The sequence below is a fragment of the Bos grunniens genome, chromosome 18 (genome assembly GCF_055505025.1).
Source record: "Bos grunniens cultivar Pamir isolate PY7600 chromosome 18, Bosgru_T2T1.0, whole genome shotgun sequence".
Classification (NCBI taxonomy): Eukaryota; Metazoa; Chordata; class Mammalia; order Artiodactyla; family Bovidae; genus Bos; species Bos grunniens.
Window position 1 is genome coordinate 46160000 of NC_141182.1, and position 7557 is coordinate 46167556.

The 7557-nt window shown below is 45.2% G+C and overlaps 1 long non-coding RNA gene across 1 annotated transcript; it reads left to right on the top strand.

Annotated features, from left to right (window-relative positions):
* Positions 1–4545, top strand: LOC147353652 (uncharacterized). The gene is made up of 2 exons (XR_015145891.1): positions 1–282; positions 3077–4545. It is a non-coding gene; the product is annotated as an uncharacterized LOC147353652 (long non-coding RNA).
* Positions 4546–7557: the final 3012 nt, after the last annotated feature.

The window sequence follows — 7557 nt, forward strand, 5'->3', positions numbered from 1 at the left end:
AGGGAAGCCACCGAAGAAGTCATTAGGAAACTGGCAAAGATGCTTCACTGTGGCCTGACTGAAGGCAGCGAGTGGTGAAACCACTGCAGCTCAGACTGTCCATGAACCTGTGTCAGTCAGAGGAGGGCAGAGGGCCAGAGAGGGAGCAGGGAGGAAGCTAGGCCTTTCACTGAGTTGAATACATCACCTGTGACCAGAGCCTGTGGACAGTTCAGCAAGTAGCCTCCCACTGTGTGTCTGTGTCCGGTGGGACCGGGGAAGCTGTGATGCAAAGCAGGAGAGGTAAGTCTGCTTCACCTGAACCCTGGGATGGGGCAAAAACTAGACCCAATTGTGTTTGGGGGAGCAAGGAGGTGGGAGGTGAAGAACAGATTGGGGAGGGAGAGTAGGAGTAAGAAGCCTGGGAGTCTGCAAAATTAGTTGCAAGAATCACCCAAAAGGAAGAAGCAGAGCAGCAATAAAAAGTAGAAAGTGGCATGGAAGAAGAGTCAGGCCATTGATTTTGGGAGGGAGAATCAGAGGTGGAAGGCAGAGTCTTGGTGGGGGAACAAATAGAGTGGAATAGTGTGAGAGAGTGCTCAATTTTTACCTTCCTATCTCTGACATGATACCTCAGGTTGGAAAAAAAAAAAAAAGGCCCAAGAAATACAGGTAGTTGTGGCCCCTAAAACTGCAAAGAGAAGTGGGAAACCTTCTGACTTCCCTTTAAGGCCAGTTCTGAAAAACCATATGGAGGGAGATCAAGGCATCAGGATGGTGGTCCATGTTCTGAGAAAAGGATCACATACCAGAAAAAGAATGGGCTAGAAGGAATGAAATCTGATAAACACTGTTGGAAGTGGGAAGGGCCATGGAGTTGACTCCCATGGAGGCTTGGAACTAGGGGAGAGGAAATGTTACAAAACAGGAAATGGGGTATTAGAAATATTTTTGGAAAAGAGTGATTTCACTGAATGCAGACTAGAAGGGTACAGCGAGAGAACTAAATTAATCATCCCCTGTTGCAGATCCCCCAGCCCCAGGGGGTGAATCGCAGTTGAAACTAGTCATGACAATCTTGTTCCCTTTTATGGGTGACTGGTCTCAGGATGGACACATGACCCATTTTGAGCCAAAAAATGGTAAGAAGTCTGCTGAAGGTCTCTGGGAAAGACTTTCCTCCTTATTAAAGGAGATAGATGTGTGAGGAACAGCCCTCTCCCTTCCTGATTTGGAAGCTTTTATGTGAAGATGTGATACTTGGAGCTACAGCAGCCATTTGGGGGCCATAAGACCACATACTTGAAGAACAAATGTAATAAGTGGTGGCAGAGAATAAAGGTGGCAGAGAAGAAGGATTGAACAAGCCTGGGTCCTTGCTGAGCTTGTTGAGCTGGGATCACCACCTCCAAACACCCTATGGTTGACTTGTTATAGGCAAGATATTCTCTAACTTGCAGCCAAATGTATCTTAACTCTAATGGATAAGCCTGTACCCCAAAGCATCCTATATCCTATTGGAACCTATCCAATGACGTCTTCTCTTATTTTAAATTATTTTATGATTCTGGAATTTCTAAACTCTGTTTGCTTTGTAGGAGCTATGAAATCTTAGTGCTTATTCTACCTATTACGAGTGGACTCAGGGGAGATTTCTTATGGTTCCAGTCAGTAGCTCTGGCATCAAGATATTGGGATCCCCCTTGTTGAGAAAGGGGCTTTTGAGAGCTGACTAGGGCTGCATGGACCCAGCACTATAAGACAAAGAACAAAACTTTGACAAAGATGGACACTTTCTAAGGTTGAATATTATCTGACTGACAGTCTCAACTGCAAGCTCTCCTCCTTTTATTGATGAAATTTCCCAAGCTTATTATGGGATTTAAAAAATATATATATTGGAGTATAGTTGATATACTAACAATGTTGTGTTGGTTTCTGCTGTACAACAAAGTGAATCAGTTATACATACACATATATCAACTCTTTTGAAAGATTCTTTCCCTATGTAGGTCATTACAAAGTACTAAGTAGAGTTCCCTGTGCTATACAGTAGGTTCTTATTAGTTATCTATTTTTGTATATTTGTTGTTATTGTTTAGTTGCTAAGTCATGTCTGACTCTTTTGCGACCCCATGGACTATAGCCCTCCAGGCTTCGTAGTCCATGGGATTTCCCAGGCAAGAATGCCTGAATGGGTTGCTATTTCCTTCTCCAGGGGATCTTCCCAACCAGGGATAGAACCCATGTCTCCTGCTTGACAGCAGGATTCTTTACCACTGAGCCACCTGGAAAGCCCATTTTATGGTAGTATGTATATGTCCATCCCAACTTCCCAGTTTGTCCCTATCTCTTAATTACAGTAACCATAAGTTTGTTTTCTACATCTGTAACTCTATTTGCTCTGTAGATAAGTGCATTTGTATTTTTTTTTAGATTCCACATATAAGTGATGTCACGCAATATTTCTCCTCTATCTGACTCACTTCACTCAGTATGACAATCTCTAGGTCTGTCCATGTTGCTGCAAAAGGCATTATTTCATTCTTTTTCGTGGTTGAGTAACATTCTATTGTATGTATGTGCCACATCATCTTTATCCATTCCTCTGTCAAGGGACATTTAAGTTGCTTCCATATGTTGGCTATTGTAAATAGTGCTACAATGAGTATTGGGGTTCATGTACCCTTTCAAACCACGTTTTTCTCTGGATATATATCCAGGAGCGGGATTGCTGGATTAAATGGTAGCTCTATTTTTAGTTTCTTAAGGAACCTCCACACTGTTCTCCGACATGGAATCTTGGTTGCAGTGAAAACAAGACAGGGTTGAATGAGCGGGGTGGAGATCATGATGGATGCTGCCCTAGAGAAGGGTATTTGGCCTTGCGTGTGTTCTTGGAAACAGGCGAGCTATGCAGTCTTTGTGTCCATAAAGTCACCATCACACATACTCTGCCCATATGAAGATGAGGATATGTGTTCCTGGATGCATAATTTACTTGTAATTGATATGCAATCATGGGCTTGCGGTTCACCGATTCCCTTGTCCCCTCCCCCTTTCTAATAATTGTTTTCTGGTGGTTCTCTTTGCTTAGAGCACAACCCTCTCTTCCTAAGCCTCCACTGGAATAACTCCTTGTTTGCTTATCCTTTGGAAAACAATCAGATTATTTGCTGTAAATTAAGAGGTCAGCCAGAAAAAGATGTAAGCAGAAAAGCTCACTGCAGAGTGAACCGAACAAACAGGCCAGCAAGCTCCTGCCGCTGCACGCAGATGGCAAGCCGACCAACCCGGTGAGGAATCGCCCAGCTCTGTGAGACAAGAAACACAGGAGGGCTTCGGAGGCAAGACTTCTGAGGTTATGAGCAGTGGTGTCCTCCCAGCTATTATGCAAGAAGATGAGAGCATCCTATCCAAACAAAGACTACATGCAAATATTCAGGGCAACTTTAATTCATAATAGCCCCAAATTGGATGCAGCCCAAGTGTCCATCAAAAGAGAATGGATTTTAAAACTGTGATGTAGCCATGCAATGGAATACTACTTGGCAGTAAAAAGTAACAAACTGGTCACTTAGGTAACAGGATAACCTCTGACTGTGACACTGTGATTTATAATGAATACATATTTGGTCTTGATCCCCATTTCTGGCACTGAATTCTTAAAATCCTTAGAATTTCCTAAGTGACGAGAGCAATAGAGCTATCTTTCGTTATGCTAATAAGGTGACTTTCGAAGGATGAGGGCTGACTGTGCGTGGAACCAACTATGTGATTGGAGGATTGAAACTTTCTGTTCTACCCCTGCTGACCTCCAGGGACTAGAGGGAGGCTGGGGGTTGAATCAGTCACCTATGGCCAAAGATTTAATCAATTATGCCTATGGAAGCCTCCATAAAAACCCAAAGGGATGGACTTCGGAGAGACTTCTCCATGAACACATGGAGAGTTGGACAAAGTGGTGTGCTGGGAGTGGGTGTGGAAGTGACCCACTACCTCTGGGTAGATGGGGTCAGAATTGAGTTGAATTGTAGGACACTCAGCAGGTATTGGGAGAGTGGCTTGGTGGTGCAGAGGAAATGACACCCCAGCTTGGAATTGGTACCAGAACCCCTTTAAGTGACAAAAAACATCAGTGGTTGTCAGGGACTGGGGATGAGACTGGGAGGGGATGTGCTGAGAGGACACCAGAGGGACATTTTATGGTGTTGGAAATGCTATATAACTTGATTTGGGTGGGAGTTACACAGATCTATCAAAACTTAGTGAACTCTTTGATTAAAATGACTACTGGGACTTTCTTGGTGCTCCAGTGGTTAGGAATCCACCTTGCAATGCAGGGAACTTAGGTTCAATCCCTGGTTGGGATCTGAGATCTCACATACTGAGGAGTAACTAAGCCTGCACACGGTAACTACTGAGCCGGTGTGCTCCGGAGCCAGGGCGCCACAACTAGAGTCCATGGGCTGCAACAAAAGATCCCACATGATGCAACAAAGATGCCATGTGCCACAACTAAGAGCCGATGCAGACAAATAAATGAATATTTTAAAAAATGGCTAATATGCAAATTAAGCTTCAATCAAAAACAGTTGACTAAAAATGTGACACCTCACCTCAGGTGCATTTGATTGGTTGTACATACCATTGTGTGGCTCAGCTGGTAAAGAATCTGCCTGCAATGCAGAAGATCTGGGTTCTACCCCTGGGTTGGGAAGGTGCCCTGGAGAAGGGAAAGGCTACCCACTCAAGTATTGTGACCTGGAGAATTCCACAGACTACAGTCCATGGGGTTGCAAAGAGTTGGACACAACTAAGCAACTTTCACTTTCACCATTGTAGAGAAAATCCTCCCAAGTTTCAATAATCCAAGCAAGACTCTGCTTTTGCTGGACCACTCTGCAGAAATTGGGACAGCTGTGGAACCACCGAAGTTACACAAAAGGGCAGAAACCATGGCCCAAAACAGTGATAAATAGCAACCAAGATCTTGGTACTGGACATCCATAGGGAGTGTTGTTCAGTTGCTCAGTTGTGTCCGATTCTTTGTAACCCCATGGACTGCAGCACTCCAGACTTCCCTGCCCTTCACTATCTCCTGGAGTTTGCTCAGACTCATGTCCATTGAGTTGATGATGCCATCCTACCATCTCATTCTCTCTCCCCCTTCTCCTCCTGCCCTCAATCTTTCCCAACATCAGGGTCTTCCCTAGTGAGTCACCACCATAGGGAGTAGTAGGGACTATGGCCGAGTGGACAGTGCACGGCTCATCTGAACTCAATTCCTGTCTAGTTATCATGCAGGGCAGTGGGCTCCATGCTGCCATACCTTCCAATTTTTCAAGTTGGAAATACAGCTATTTAAATTGCTGTTTTGAGGGCTTCCCTGGTGGTCCAGTGGTTAAGATCCACCTTGTAATGCAGGAGATATGGGTTCGATCCCTAGTTGGGGAATTAAGATTCCACATGATTTGGAGCAACTAAGTCTGCCCACCACAACTAGAGAGCCTGTGATCCCAAGTGCTGCAACTAAGACCCAACACAGCCAAATTAAAAAAAAAAAATTGCTGTTTCTGAAATTTTATATTCTTTTAAGCTGATAACCAATTCAAAATGTGAAAGGATTGTGTGTGGTGAAAACAAAACAGATCTGAGGGTGGTGGCCTGGCTCCTGGGCTTCCAGTCCATGGCCTCTGCTGCAGAGAATGTTGGGGATGGACGGGTAGGGAGGAAAGCAGGAGGAAGCTCTGCTCAGAGAGAATTTTGCCTAGATCTGAGGGCAGAACACCACAAAGACCACCACTGACTTTCTAAAATCATTCTTACCAGCCCCTCGTTCTCATTTAGAAGTTCCTGTTCACACCACCAGCCCTTCTCCCAGGGAAGGCCCCTGGAGGACACAGTCAGACAGAGGAGATGCAATCCTAATACCCCACCATCCCCGGATCCTTCCATCTCGATCCCGGCTCCTCTTCCTGCCCTCACTCTCCCGAAAACATTGTTCTGGAAGGCTCTCCCCTTTTGCCCTTGTTCTATAGCCTCTCCCCAGGTGTTCTAGTTCATCACCGTGTTAATCATTGCTGACTCCCAAATCTCCAGCCCCAGACTCCTGTGTACCCAACTGTGTCCAGGGAGCATCCCCACTTCACAAGTCCAAAACTGTTGGGGGCCAGCATGAGGCACTCCGCCCGCGGCAAAGGTCATGAGGAAGGAGGCTTGACATACACAAAGGCTCCGGGATCGAGCCTCAGGAGTCCCCCTGGAAATCCTCAAGCGTCTACACCCATAATCAGAGCCTGCCTACTTTACTACTTTGTGCTCTCACCTACACTTCTGACTTTACGGGGGGCTGTCCCCCACCACCTCTTTCGGAGAAGGAGTTAACTTAGAGCTCCAGTTAATAAAAACTCCTGGGCGTGACAAGAGTGTTTTAACCTACAAACTCCTCTGAAGGTTCTCTAGCCTCCCTGACAGGCTTGTCCAGCCACATGTGATTGCTCACAGCCTCCCAACCGTGAGAAACATGAGATGCTTTAAACCTTCTGAAAACAGGTTCCTTAGAAAAGTTAGAAAACCATTAGTGTAAGTATAGTGGGCTGATTAGAAATTGTATTGGTGAAGGGTTTTTCATTTGTTGAGCCAATGTTTGTTGCTAAGTCTCCACATCCCCTGCCCTTACACACATTAATGAACATATAGAAGAAATAAGTATTAACCTTTGATATTAATCACGTTAGACCTTAGGCTAAGTAAATTCTTTCCTTAATTAAAACCCACTACACCCTCACCCTATAGGAATGTAACTTTATCTGGTACCTTCAGAAGGTGGAGTGTTTTTTAAGAATAATCACCCCTGGAGAAATAAGTGTCCTGGTTGACTGACCGTTGTCACAAGGAGAGAGTCATAAATCGTCAGCAGGCCCCCTGGCCAGAAGATGATGTAACACCCCTAAGACTTCTGTATACATTTGTATGAAGCACCTGACTTTGATAAAAATTCAGGACTGCTGACCCCGCGTGACTTTTGCATAACATCTCAGTGTATAAAAGTAGACCATGGAAAATAAAGAATTGGGATCAGTTTCTCGAAATACTGGTCTCCCCATGTCTCTCTCTCTCTCTCAAACTCTGGCTGAGTCTCCATCTGGAGCGTGGAACCCACCAAGCTTACTAATTATGCCTGGGCTTCTACGATCCGACCGGGGAGGCCTCAGTGTCTCCTCTCCTTCGGGAGAACGGAAGGACGCCTGCGGCCTACGTAAGTGGTGCAAACTTCTTGTCTTGAAGTTTTATTGGTCTCCCGCGTAAACCAAGCTACTCAGCCTCTTTTCTCCACTGAATTTTCCTAATGAGCTATCCTCATTCTATTACTCTTTACATCTCTAATTAATATCTAATTGAAGCTATTGTATCCTGATCCTCGCCGACGCCATCCCCGCTTCGAACTCCCTGGATCAGCTGGGGCTGGACCTCAGCACAAAACTGAACCCTTCACTTCCTCCCCCAGATCTGGCCCCACCACCCAGCCTATCCCACCTCTGTAAATGGTGAACTCTACTTTTCTGCCCATGCCAG